Below are 11,821 nucleotides of genomic sequence, written 5' to 3'. Positions count from 1 at the left end.
TGGTCTTTACCTGAGTATTTTCCTTAATTGAAAATTTGAATTCCTCCCTTAAGGTCTGTGTCCATGCTTCATATCTCTCTGTTCGTCCATACTCCTGATTCTTGAGTTCCTGTATTCTCTGTTCAAGGTTCTGCCTCCACATTTAAAATTTTTATTTATATTGTAACTGTGATATTGTGCTGTCCATTTTATTTTGATTGGTTTATTTTAAAAGGTCATTCTTGCCAGGCAGTGGTAGCACATGTCTTTAATCCCAGCACTTGGGAGGCTGAAGCACGCAGATTTCTGAGTTTGAGGCCAGACTGGTCTACAGAGTGAGTTTCAAGACAGCAAGGGCAACACAGAAACCCTGTCTTGAAAAAAACAAAAACAAATTAATAAAAAAATAAAGGTTATTCTCCAAGTCTTGCTTCCAATCCTCATTAGTTTCTCTTTGGTGCTCAATGCGATTTGTAATCTGATGTATCCTTTGTTCTAGCATCTATTCAGGCTCCTGTCTCCCACCTGCATTTTCATCTTTCTGTCTCTTATTCGGAACTATTTTTTCCTGAGTCTTCAATTCTAGTGTTTCTTCTAGGTCATGTTGCCAAGTCTTAAATTTCTCTTTCTGTTGTTCGTGCTGCTCTACAAATTCCCATATCTTGTATTCTAGGCCATGCTTCCATAATTTTAGCTTCTCTTTATGTTGTAATTCTGATATTGTAGCATCTACCTTGTTTTGATATACTAGCTTTTAGTAAATTATCCTTTGGAGTTTGCTTCCAAATTTTATCTCTATCTGCATGCTGTTCTCTCTGATCTGTGAAATTTTGAATACTTTTTTTTCTAGAATCTTTTCCCGCTCCTGTCTCCAGCCTTCAGTCTCTTCTTTCTGTTGCTTATTTTGACCTATAAAATTCTGATTAGTGTTAGCTAATTAGCTCTAGTGTTCCCTCTAGGCCTTGTTGCCAAGTCTTAAGTTTATCTCTGTTGCTCAATCTCTTCTCTGAACTTCTTGAATTTCTGTTCTAGCATCTCTTCCAGCTCCCGTCTCTAACCTTCATTTTCCCCTTTCTGTTGCTTCTTTTGACCAATAAAATCCTGAAGCTTTAGCTAGTGTTCCCTCTAGGCCGTGTTGCCAAGTCTTAAGTTTATCTCTCTGTTGCTCTGTCTCATCTATGAACTTCCCTAGTGTTTTCTCTAATCTCTTTTCTAAGGCATGTAATTTTTTAATTAGGGCCCTGTCTTTTGAGAAGACATGGTATATGAAGTGGATAAATATTTCAGTATTAGTAAATGAAAACGTGTGTATTTCCTTTAAAGCCGAACTGTTCAAAATATCATCCCATAAAGCCTGAAAGGTATTTACTGTTTTTCTCACCTTTAAGGATCTAAAATGTATATGTATGTATTATTATCAATGTATGATTCTTATTTCATATGGAGCTCTGTGTACATTTGTCTCCCTCTGCTGTTTGATTTAGGAAAGTACAGTCCTTTTTTTATATTCTATTTTTTTTATATTCGTGTGTGTGTTGCTACTGATTTCTGCCTTAGTCTAAGCTGATGCCCAGCCTCTGCAGAACTGAACATAAATCTGTCTTATTTTGCTACTGAGTTTTCAGTACTTTTATTATGAAGAGAAAATCAGTGTTTCTCATAAAGATTCTCAGCTTCTCAACTTCAACTTTTTGTTAGCTCTTATATATATGCAAATGAGATCTTGGTAACTTTCTATTTAGGCCTGTCTTTTTTCAATTAGTATAGTGTCCAGCACAGCTAGGGATATGCAGAGAAACATTTTATTGAAAAACAAAACCAAAAAAGGTTTCCCTTCCCCTCTTTTAAGGCTTAAAAGTATTATGTTTATAGAACAAATGTTTAAAATTCTTCTGATGATAGGTATTTATGTTTTTATTGGATATTTTCTTTATTTACATTTCAATTCTTATCACTTTTCCCAGTACCCCCACCCCAGAAACCTCCTATTCCATTCCCCACTCCTCCTGCTTCTATGAGGTTGTGCTGCCACCCACCCACCCACTCCCACATCCCTGGACTCACATTCCCCTACACTGTGTCATTGAGCCTTCATGGTACCAAGGGCTCTTCTCCCATTAATGCCTGACAAGGCCATCCTCTGCTACATATGGAGTTGGAGCCATGAGTCCTTCCATGTGTACTCCTTGGTTAGTGGTTTAGTCCCTGAGAACACTGGGGGGTCTGGTTGGTTGATATTGTTGTTCTTCCTGTGGGCTTGCAAACCCCTTTAGCTCCTTCAGTCCTTTCTCTAACTCCTCCTTTGGGGACACTGTCCTTAATCTAATGGTTGGTTCTAGCATCTGCCTCTATATTTGTCAGGCTCTGGCAAAGCCTCTCAGGAGACCACTATATTATCTTTTATTCACAGGACAGGGCTGACTGTAGGAAGACCAGCAGAGCCGGGAAGTTGAGGCACACGCCTTATATCACAGGACTTGGGAGGCAGAGGCAGGTGGATTTCTTTGAGGCCAGCCTGGTCTACAGAGTGAGTTCCAGGACATTCAGGGTTATACAGAATAACCCTTTCTTGAAAAACCAAGAAGAAAGACCAGCAACTTATGTACTTCTGAGCCAGCTCTCTGTTTTTTTAGGTTGTAGCTGGAAGCTTATATTTGTGTGCTGATCTCAGGCAGCCTTCATCACCAGCAGTCTGGAAAGCTAGTCTGGCTATCCCATGTCCTGTGGAGTCACCGGGAATATGAGGGGAGAGAGCACAGAAATGTCCTTTCAGGCTTAGATGCACCAATCATCTCACTATATCTGCCAGAAAACAACCTCCCATACAGTTGCTGTCCAGGACCCCTGTCCCTTCCTGGGAATCCAACATGGCACTGCCCAAGTCCATTTCAAGGCTTTGGTGTGGCCCTTGGCTGTAGCTACCTGCCTGGGCCTTGGGTAGGGAGCCTCTGTAGGCCCCTCAGACCCTTCAATCCACAGGCTGCTGAGCTCTGTATTTGGGGGTGGGGAAGGGGCAGTAGACTCATTTCAGGTTAGAAGGGTTCTAAACAATATCTTTGCCACCAGTTTGTTGCAGTAAATCTCCAACCCCAATATGCCTGTGCCAAGAACATACAAGTCAGTTACAATATAATCTTCATGCCTTGGCTGGACAGATTTACCACTACACTACTCTATTCCTGAGGTATGAGATTTTACTTCTTATGGCTTCTCCAAGCCACATGGTTCTACTTTACCATTCTTCCACATCCTTTTGTCTTCCTCTGTTTTTTCCATCTCCCTGTCTCTCCTTGTCTCTTCTCCCTATGTGAAACTTCCAAGCCTATCTTTCACTTCCACTGCCCAATCACAGGCTTTATTTGACCAATAAAATGGAGAAAAGTTTCACAGGAAATCACCGGGGCACATGATTGATTCCTCTTTGGGGCAGCCCCTCTTGAGGAAGCAGAATTAGCATCCAAATACAAACTGCAGCAAGGCAATCTACAATGACTGCCCCTCCTCCCCAAAGGAATGACCTTCCTCCACTGGAGACATGATGTGGGCAAACAGCCATGGCCTAACAACCACAGAATTCCCCCACAAAGCACAAGGCTCCTGAGTCCAACACTCACTTTTCTCCTTTCTCAATTTTCCCTTTTTTGTTAATGTACCCCTGTGCCTCATTAGGCTTCCTGGATGATGCCATGTTCCCTCCCACCTTGATGATAATGAACTGAACCTCTATACGTATTGTCCTTATAAGAGTTGACTTTGTCATGTGTCTGTTCACAAGAGTAAAACCCTACCTAAGACAGCAAGTCTTAACTACAAAGCATGAGGAAAGGCTGAGCTATAGGACATGTTGCTCTAAACAGAAATAAACATAAAAGCAGTTGAGCAATGGAATAAAATTCTTCATAACTGGGAAATACTGGGAATAGAAACAAGTAAGAAATCAGCAGTGATGCAAAAAGAAAACGAAATTCAAAGATCAATAGCAAGATAAATAATATAATTGAAAACAAAATCCCCAAGGTACACCAACTCTGTTGTGGTAGGACTGTAAGACTCTGGAGAGCCTTAGCTTACCAGTGAGCCACTGAGGAAACAACACAGAGCCAGGAATCCTTGCAAAAAGCAAGGGGAATTTATTATTCCAATGCATTGGGGTCATCCTACACCCAAAGGGGAAGTGGCGGCCCCCCACCCCCAGCCTGTTTGGTCAGTCTTTATACAGTTTTTCAGAACAGCAGCTGTTAGAGACAATGTGATTGGCAGAACAGTGTAACTTTAAAACTGATTGGTCTTTGGGGAATGAGGTGGCAGGGTCTGTCGTGTAGAATGTGTTTACTTACTCCATACTCCCAGGAGGCCAATGTTAGGAATGTCCAGTGGAATGTTAATTACCCTTACCCTTCTGGAGAGCAGTGGTAAGGATGAATTTTCCAAAAGGTCCTGAACTGACCCTACATGAGCAAACTCAAAAATATGAGAAGTTCAATCACGTGAAAAAGCAAGGTCATTGTCCAGGGGAGCAACAGACTGGAATCCAGGTGGCCTGAGAACCCACAATTTGTTTAGAAGCATTGTTTTGTAAATGGTTCTTTTTGTAAACGGCTAAAGATGGAACTGTACTAGAATATGCCTTTCCAGAGAGAAATCACTTCACACAAGTAAAATGTGAATTAAGAAAAGTTGCTTTTAGCCAGGCGGTGGTGTCGCACGCTTGTAATCCCAGCACTCTGGGAGACAGAGGCAGGCGGATATCTGAGTTCGAGGCCAACCTGGTCTACAGAGTGAGTTCCAGGACAGCCAGGGCTACACAGAGAAACCCTGTCTCTAAAAAAACAAATCCAAAAACAAAAAAAAAAAAAAAAAAAAAAAAAGAAGAGGAAGAAGAAGAGGAGGAGGAGGAGGAAAGTTGCTTTAGTGAGTGCATGTGTTCAACTCAGGCTAATTATCAGAGTACTCACCCTAGCATGAAATTTTCATTCAACATATGCTCTCACTCTTAAGTCTCTTAGGTTCAGGATCCAGATAATGCTTTGAACAGTTTAAATGTGGACTGGAGACTGCAAGTCTAGACACTTAGGCAGATGGAACATTTACATAGTACAGATATTGCCACATTCATTCCTTCCTGACACCATTGCCCTAAAACAGCAGGTTAATCTCCCTGGCTGATTCAACTCAGCTGCTTAGGCTCCAACTCCTCTCCCCGAAGGCATTCAATCTGACTTCTCTAAGCTTCCCTTCCATTGCTCTCCTTGGCCTCATGCTAACTCTGGTAATATGTTCCAATCTTCTCCCTCCTTATCATTCTTTAGCTTGTTCTGTCTTCACCTGTGTCACCTTGTCCTCACTTCAACCTGTCTCTGTAAACCTCTCCTGGATACCTGGTCCTTTCTTTGTACTGTTATTTATGAAGTATCTTCTCTTTCCTCTGTCTCTTCGGGACAGTTAAGCAAATCCAATTGTTTAAACTCTCTCTCCAATTTGTCACTTTATCTGCCACTAAATTAAACAACACTTTCAAACTTGGGTGTTACCTTTTGAAAACTAACTTGACATTCCTTGTGTACCAGGGGAGTTCTATAATCCAGGCAGACTGATTGAAGGCATGAGCCTCACTTGAGTACAATCTCTGGTTTCCCTGTGATCACATATCCTACTCTATTTTTTTGCCAACACATTGGACCCTTAGCGAGTGCCCCAATGCCTAGGCCCCAGGCTGTTACTGGCACTGCCAAGCACATTCCTGTGTTGAGAATGAGCTATGACATTCTCCATATGTGAGGGACCCATGTAAAGCCTTGTTTGATCAGGCTAGCCCACAACAGGATGGTGTTTTTCCTTTGCAAAAGTTGACAAAAGTGTACTTTTGCTCTTGTGGCAGACTATGATTTTCTCAAGAAGAAAATTGGACCATTATAGTACAGCAGGCCTAATGTTGGGTGTGGCCCTGTATTTCCCCCTTTAGTGATATGGTGATGGCCTAGTGGCTGGATGTAAATCAGGGCTGTCACAGTTGTTGTGGGTTGGAGTCACATTTTGGGATAATTCTGGTAAACAAATGTGAATTTCAGCATTCTAACATCTACCAGGCCTGATTAGCATACTGCTTATATAAGTGGTGTTTTAGACTCGGTCCTACCTCTGCTACATTCTACTTGGTTTCACTATTATCTAAGCATGTGTAAATCCTTTACATATCAATTGTTTTGAGCATCACACTTATTTGAGTGTTACACAACACAGGAAATACCTTTTACAACCTCCCAAATTTACTTCGAAAGGTTCTGACTCCTAAATGTTAAATGCTAAGGGCAGAACTTGTAGAAGAGAGTAAGAGAAACTAGGGCTCTTTAAATTTTGCATCCCACCAAGGAATTTTCCACAAAACCACCTGCTCCAAATGCTCTGTGCATAGACAGCCCTGCAGAGCCTACCTTGGATTCCAGGGAATGGCCAGAACAACATCAGCAGGAACACCTCATAGGTGACCACATCGGGCTTCCACTAACCACCTGGACTCGGGGAGGACTCAACAGGACTCAGGGAGAACCCAACACACCAACTCCAGGTCTTAAGCTCCCTGCTCCTCCCTATAGTGGGCAGTCACTCTGGGCTCAGTATATTTCTTGCTATTTCTGAGTTTGTCTGAGCTCCCCTCACAGCACCCAGTAGGCACTTCTCCTTACTGCTCTTGAAATCAAGGTGGAGAGGTTGTATATGTAATTCCCAAAATGAACTTGTATCACAACCCCAGGAACAAGGTTAGTCCCTGGAATTTTGGGATTTGTAGTTCTATGAAAATAACAAAGTCTTGTGTGAAAATATGGTGACCTAATTCATGTTTTATAGAAGCCCCTGGAATATGTGACTGGCCCCTTCCAAGTGGCAAATTCCGGGGGAATTTTCCTCATGAAGGTCCATCCCTTGGTCTGCATTTAATATATAACAAATGACTACTTTATCTATGGCCCACACTTTTGTCTTGGTTATCTGGCAAAATCAGAATTAACATATAGTATCCCATAGCCAGATAACTTTACCCTAAATTTGCTCTTCAATGGAAACACTGGAGACTTGAGCTGCCAGGAGCCATGAGTGTCCAGAGGACCACTTTTTCCCGTCAGGCAGCTAAAGTGGGGTCCGTCCAGAAACAAGTAGTTTCTAATAAAAGCTAAAATATGCAGTTAGCCTCATGATGGCTCATGACCATCTGTACTGGGCTCTCCTGCCCTCTCTGTCCAGGCATGGGTACCTGCAGGCAGAAGGTGGTATACATAAAAAAAAAAAAAAACAGCCAGGCAGTGGTGGCGCACGCCTGTAATCCCAGCACTCTGGGAGGCAGAGGCAGGCAGATTTCTGAGTTCGAGGCCAGCCTGGTCTACAGAGTGAGTTCCAGGACAACCAGGGCTATACAGAGAAACCCTGTCTCGAAAAAACCAAATCCAAAAAACATAAAAAACAACAACAAAAAAATCATTTTAGGAAAGATTCCTGCTATTAATGCTTTGCCTGTTACTATTAAACATGTATAACAGTCACTAAGTATTAGCCCACCCTTTTGAGCAGATGTCTGCAGAACTACAAGAGGGACTATCTTGTAGTGGTAATCTAAAGATAAGTAGATGGTTTCTTTACCCTTAATGATGATCCTATAAGAATTCCTAAGTTAATAGTAATTATTAAGGTCTTTTAATAACACTATTAAGACCTTTCTGATTCTCAGAACTGCAATCAGAACTCTGCCAGTCTTTAGTGTCACTTCTGAGATAGTAACCAGACATTCATACTACTGCTTAGAGGTTGTAAACTCATTAACCAAAGGTCATAAAAAAGGAACTAAGGAATCATTATAGGTACTAGGACAGAAGATAAAATATTGACTTGGATTATATTTATACAAATCGACTAATAATTTATGTATTATGTTTAACCTTGCATGAACCTGTAGAGTGGGTGATAGGTGATGAATTAGCCAAGAAATTATTCTTTTTTTTTTTTTTTTTTTTTTTTTTTTTTGGTTTTTTGGATTTGGTTTTTTTCGAGACAGGGTTTCTCTATATAGACCTGGCTGTCCTGGAACTCACTCTGTAGACCAGGCTGGCCTTGAACTCAGAAATCCGCCTGCCTCTGCCTCCCAGAGTGCTGGGATTACAGGCATGCGCCACCACCGCTCGGCTCAGGAAATTATTCTTAATGGATATGCCTGGAAACATTCACTGTTGCAAAACTTCTTGAGAAGTGCTCATTTTGCTTTGTGTCTAGGTGCCCGTCAACATGAGTCCACTTGAATGTTTTCAGAGAACTCTGAGCTGCATGTGTGCCTAGCCCCAGCACAGGTAGGTAGGTGGGTGTGCACGAGGACACACAGAGAAGGGTTGAGGTGTGAGAGTGACTTGGGGACTTTGGAGGAAGGAAGGAGAGCAAAGTGTCCCTCTCCCATGCCCCTACCCCTACCCCTACCCCCTCCTAGTGCTGGCTGGTGGTTAGTGAAGGGCTGGGGTGGGGTGAGGGTGGGGTGGAGGGTTAGGGAAAGTAGAGAGATTGTGAGGGAGCTGGAATTAGCTCGTAGTGGTTGCCTGGTTCCCAAGTTGCCTGGCAGTGGTGATGCTTACTTAGTAGGTGCTTAGAATTGGGCTCCCAAGTCCAGGGCTCGGTAGTGAAGGGGGCAGGTTGGGAGGTTGTTGTGGAATATTCCTTCTTTCTTTCCTTCCTTCCTTCCTTCCTTCCTTCCTTCCTTCCTTCCTTCCTTCCTTCCTTCCTTCCTTCCTTCCTTCCTTCCTTCCTTCCTTCCTTCCATTTGTCCTTGTTCTCAGCTCAGGGTGCTAGGCGGCCTGCACGCTAGATTGTGCAAGTGGGTGTCCTGCCCATCTGGGCCCCTGAAATGGATGGATGAATGGATGACTTTGTGCGACAGCATCCACCAGAACTCATATTGAGGGGTTCCTGAGATACCAACCTGTGTGCCCAGGTAAGAAGACCAAGGTTTTCTTTCAGGGTTCCTTCTCTTCATCTCCCATGGGACTCAGGGCTCAGGCCAGGGAAACTGAAGGCCTCACAGGCACACACAACAGCCCATCCATTGCCCTGGGTCTACTGAGTAGCCTCCTGCTGGCATGTGGGAGTCTAATGTTCTGCCTTTCATCCATTTGATCCTCTAGATCAATCTCTCTAGACCTGGCTGTCCTTCAAGTCACAGAGATTTGCCTGCCTATGTCTTGTATGTGGTAGAATGAAAGGTTTTTGCTTTGACTGTACGGGTTTATATACTTTGCTCCACTAATGTGCAGACCCTGAGCATGTAAGTAGGCTGTTCCCATTCTATTACAGCTGGAGTCCCTAAGATCTTTAAGCCACCTTGCGGATCCACTGGATTGAACCTAAGTGGTCCCCAAGATCCGCCAGACTCTCAACTGTTCATCTATTTCTTTAACTTCTTGAAGAGGTTCTTATTTGAGACAAGAAGCAACAGCTATTTTAACAAGATATTTTGAAATAATTTGTTAACAATCTAGAGTATAAAATCTATAATTCACTATAATCTCAACTGTAATTCTGGTACCTAAAATTGTTATATCTCAATAAAGAACCATGTGCCTGTCACACATGCTACAGGTTGCAGGTTAGAAGTGTCATGAAATTAGCCACAAACTTTGAGGAATATTTTATGACACTAGAAAAGAAAACAAATTTGTAAATGCCTCTTCCAACAGACTCATAAAATATCCTTCTACCTTTTAATTATCAATATGATCTCCCTGGGGAAAACAGGACAGTTAAATATCAGTAGTACAGAACTTAGGAACCATCTTTTCATCAAAAACTTTTAGCTCAAAGAGCTTCTAAGACTGTCTTATGATATCAGTAAACTTGTGCAGCATGATCCTTCATATGTGGATGAGAAGAATGCTATAAACTGTTATATAGCAACTTGACAGATGTCCTCTAACGATGCCCCAAAGGAGATCGATTTTGTCCATTGTGAGCACTGTGCTATAGCTTTGCTTATGTTAATATACCTGTTTTTCTTATGATGTTTTGTTAAATAGCTGGAAGGCTAAAGGAATTAAATTTAGTGGTCAATGTGATAAAAATGTTACTAGATTTCAGCATATTACCATGATATACTTAATCTTTCAATACAATAGTGTTTCCATTTTAAGATTCCCACTAGACAGTGTGTAACTTTATTTATTGTAAATATAACTTCGATGAAACATGAAGAAGAGAAGGGGGTTAGATGAGCAGGTCTTCCTTTGGCTGTAGGCAGGAAATTCAGAAACATCTGGATAATTTTGCATGTGTTTGTGCGACAGAGTTGGTCTAGACCTTGCAGTGACTTGTGATATCTCTGCTTCAGCCTTGTATGTGTTGGGATTATAGTCCTGCACCCCAACAACCAGCTCTAGCTGAAGATGTTTCTGATTGCCACATCTGAATGCAGAGAAGATGCTCCTGGCATTCAGTGGATTGAGGTCAAGGATACCAAGAAATCTCCAACAGCACACCTGACACACCCTTGCTCCACCTGGCAACACATACTGCTGGACCTCAACATGTGAGAAGCGCTGACACTGAATAACTCTGGGTTATCATGACTTTGTGGGTGGAGGCTTCTGTTCAGACAGAATAATCAAGGAAGGCCATTGTCCAGAGAGCTTCCATTTGAATGTAGACTTGCATGAGGCAAAGGCAAACACCTGGAATGAAGGATTTCAAGTAGGGGAAGCATGGTGATGTGTGTTGGTGATGTGCATGTGCTGTGCTCTGGGAACAGCAGAGATCTAGCTTCCTTCAGCACAGTGAGCAAAGGGGAACGATGTCATTCAGTGGCTCACAGATATTTTGGGGTGCAGTGCAGACTTTGGATATTTTTCTGATATTTGAACTAAGTGATCTGATATTTGACTCATAGCAGTTAATTTGGAGGCAACCACTAAAATATTAACTATCTTTGGTCTGCACTTTTGTTTGGTGGTTTGAGTTTGAGACAAGGTCTTACTCTCATAGTGCTGACTGGCCTTGTAACTTACAGTGACTGATCCTTGTGCTTCTGCCATCCCAAATGCTGGGATTATAGGCACATGATGCCACACCCTGCAAAAATATTATCTGCTCTCAGACCAATTTACTAATTCGTAAATTCGATATTTGTGTGTGTGTGTGTGTGTGTGTGTGTTAGTGTGTGTATAACAGGTTCTAAACCAGAGCCACTTGCTAGTCAAGTGCTTTACCACTATCAAAAGTAGTATGCTTAATCAAAAAGCTCCTGAAAGTCTATGTTTAGTTGTTACACAGCATATTTTTATATTCCTCTTGATTTTTGCACTGGTAAGAATTTATCCAGGGCTTTATGCATGCTAGTTACAAGCTCTGTCACTGGACCCCAGTCTCTAGATTCAAACACTCTAAAATACTGTACAAATGAATTCTCAGACATTAACTGGACGTGGAATGCTCTAATCCTAGATGAGTGTTTTCAAAACAAAACTAAGCAGTGAAGACAAAAAAAAAATTAAAAAAATACAGAAACAGCACCCAAAAAAGATAAAATGCCAGATCATCAGGAAAACCAAAACATGACGGAAATATCTCTCAAATGACATTTAATCTCACTCCCTTTGTTCTAATCCTGTCCCCACCCAGCAACCATCTGATCTGCAATTTGGTTTTCTAAGTGACCATAGCCATCTGTTGGAGACACTAAGATGGACCCAAATAAAAGAAGAAAATCAGAATGTTTGGGTCTCACTTGAACCACTGGCTTTCAAATTTTTGTACAACTTTGTAACTCCTGAAGATATTTATCCTAAACATCTTTAGTGGTTAGAATGTGTATCATCTAGCC

At 41.8% G+C, this 11,821-nt stretch overlaps 1 long non-coding RNA gene across 1 annotated transcript in view; it reads left to right on the top strand.

Annotated features, from left to right (window-relative positions):
• The first annotated feature begins 8,164 nt into the window (after positions 1–8,164).
• LOC127680186 (uncharacterized) overlaps positions 8,165–11,821 on the top strand; it is a 4,980-nt gene continuing 1,323 nt past the window's right edge. The window contains exons 1-3 of the long non-coding RNA XR_007976941.1: positions 8,165–8,312; positions 8,790–8,944; positions 10,334–10,531. This is a non-coding gene — a long non-coding RNA (uncharacterized LOC127680186). The remainder of the gene's footprint in view (positions 8,313–8,789; positions 8,945–10,333; positions 10,532–11,821) is intronic.

The sequence above is a fragment of the Apodemus sylvaticus genome, chromosome 3 (assembly GCF_947179515.1).
Source record: "Apodemus sylvaticus chromosome 3, mApoSyl1.1, whole genome shotgun sequence".
Lineage (NCBI taxonomy): Eukaryota > Metazoa > Chordata > Mammalia > Rodentia > Muridae > Apodemus > Apodemus sylvaticus.
Note: the sequence above shows the minus strand (reverse complement) of the source record. Positions and strands in the feature narration are given on the sequence as shown.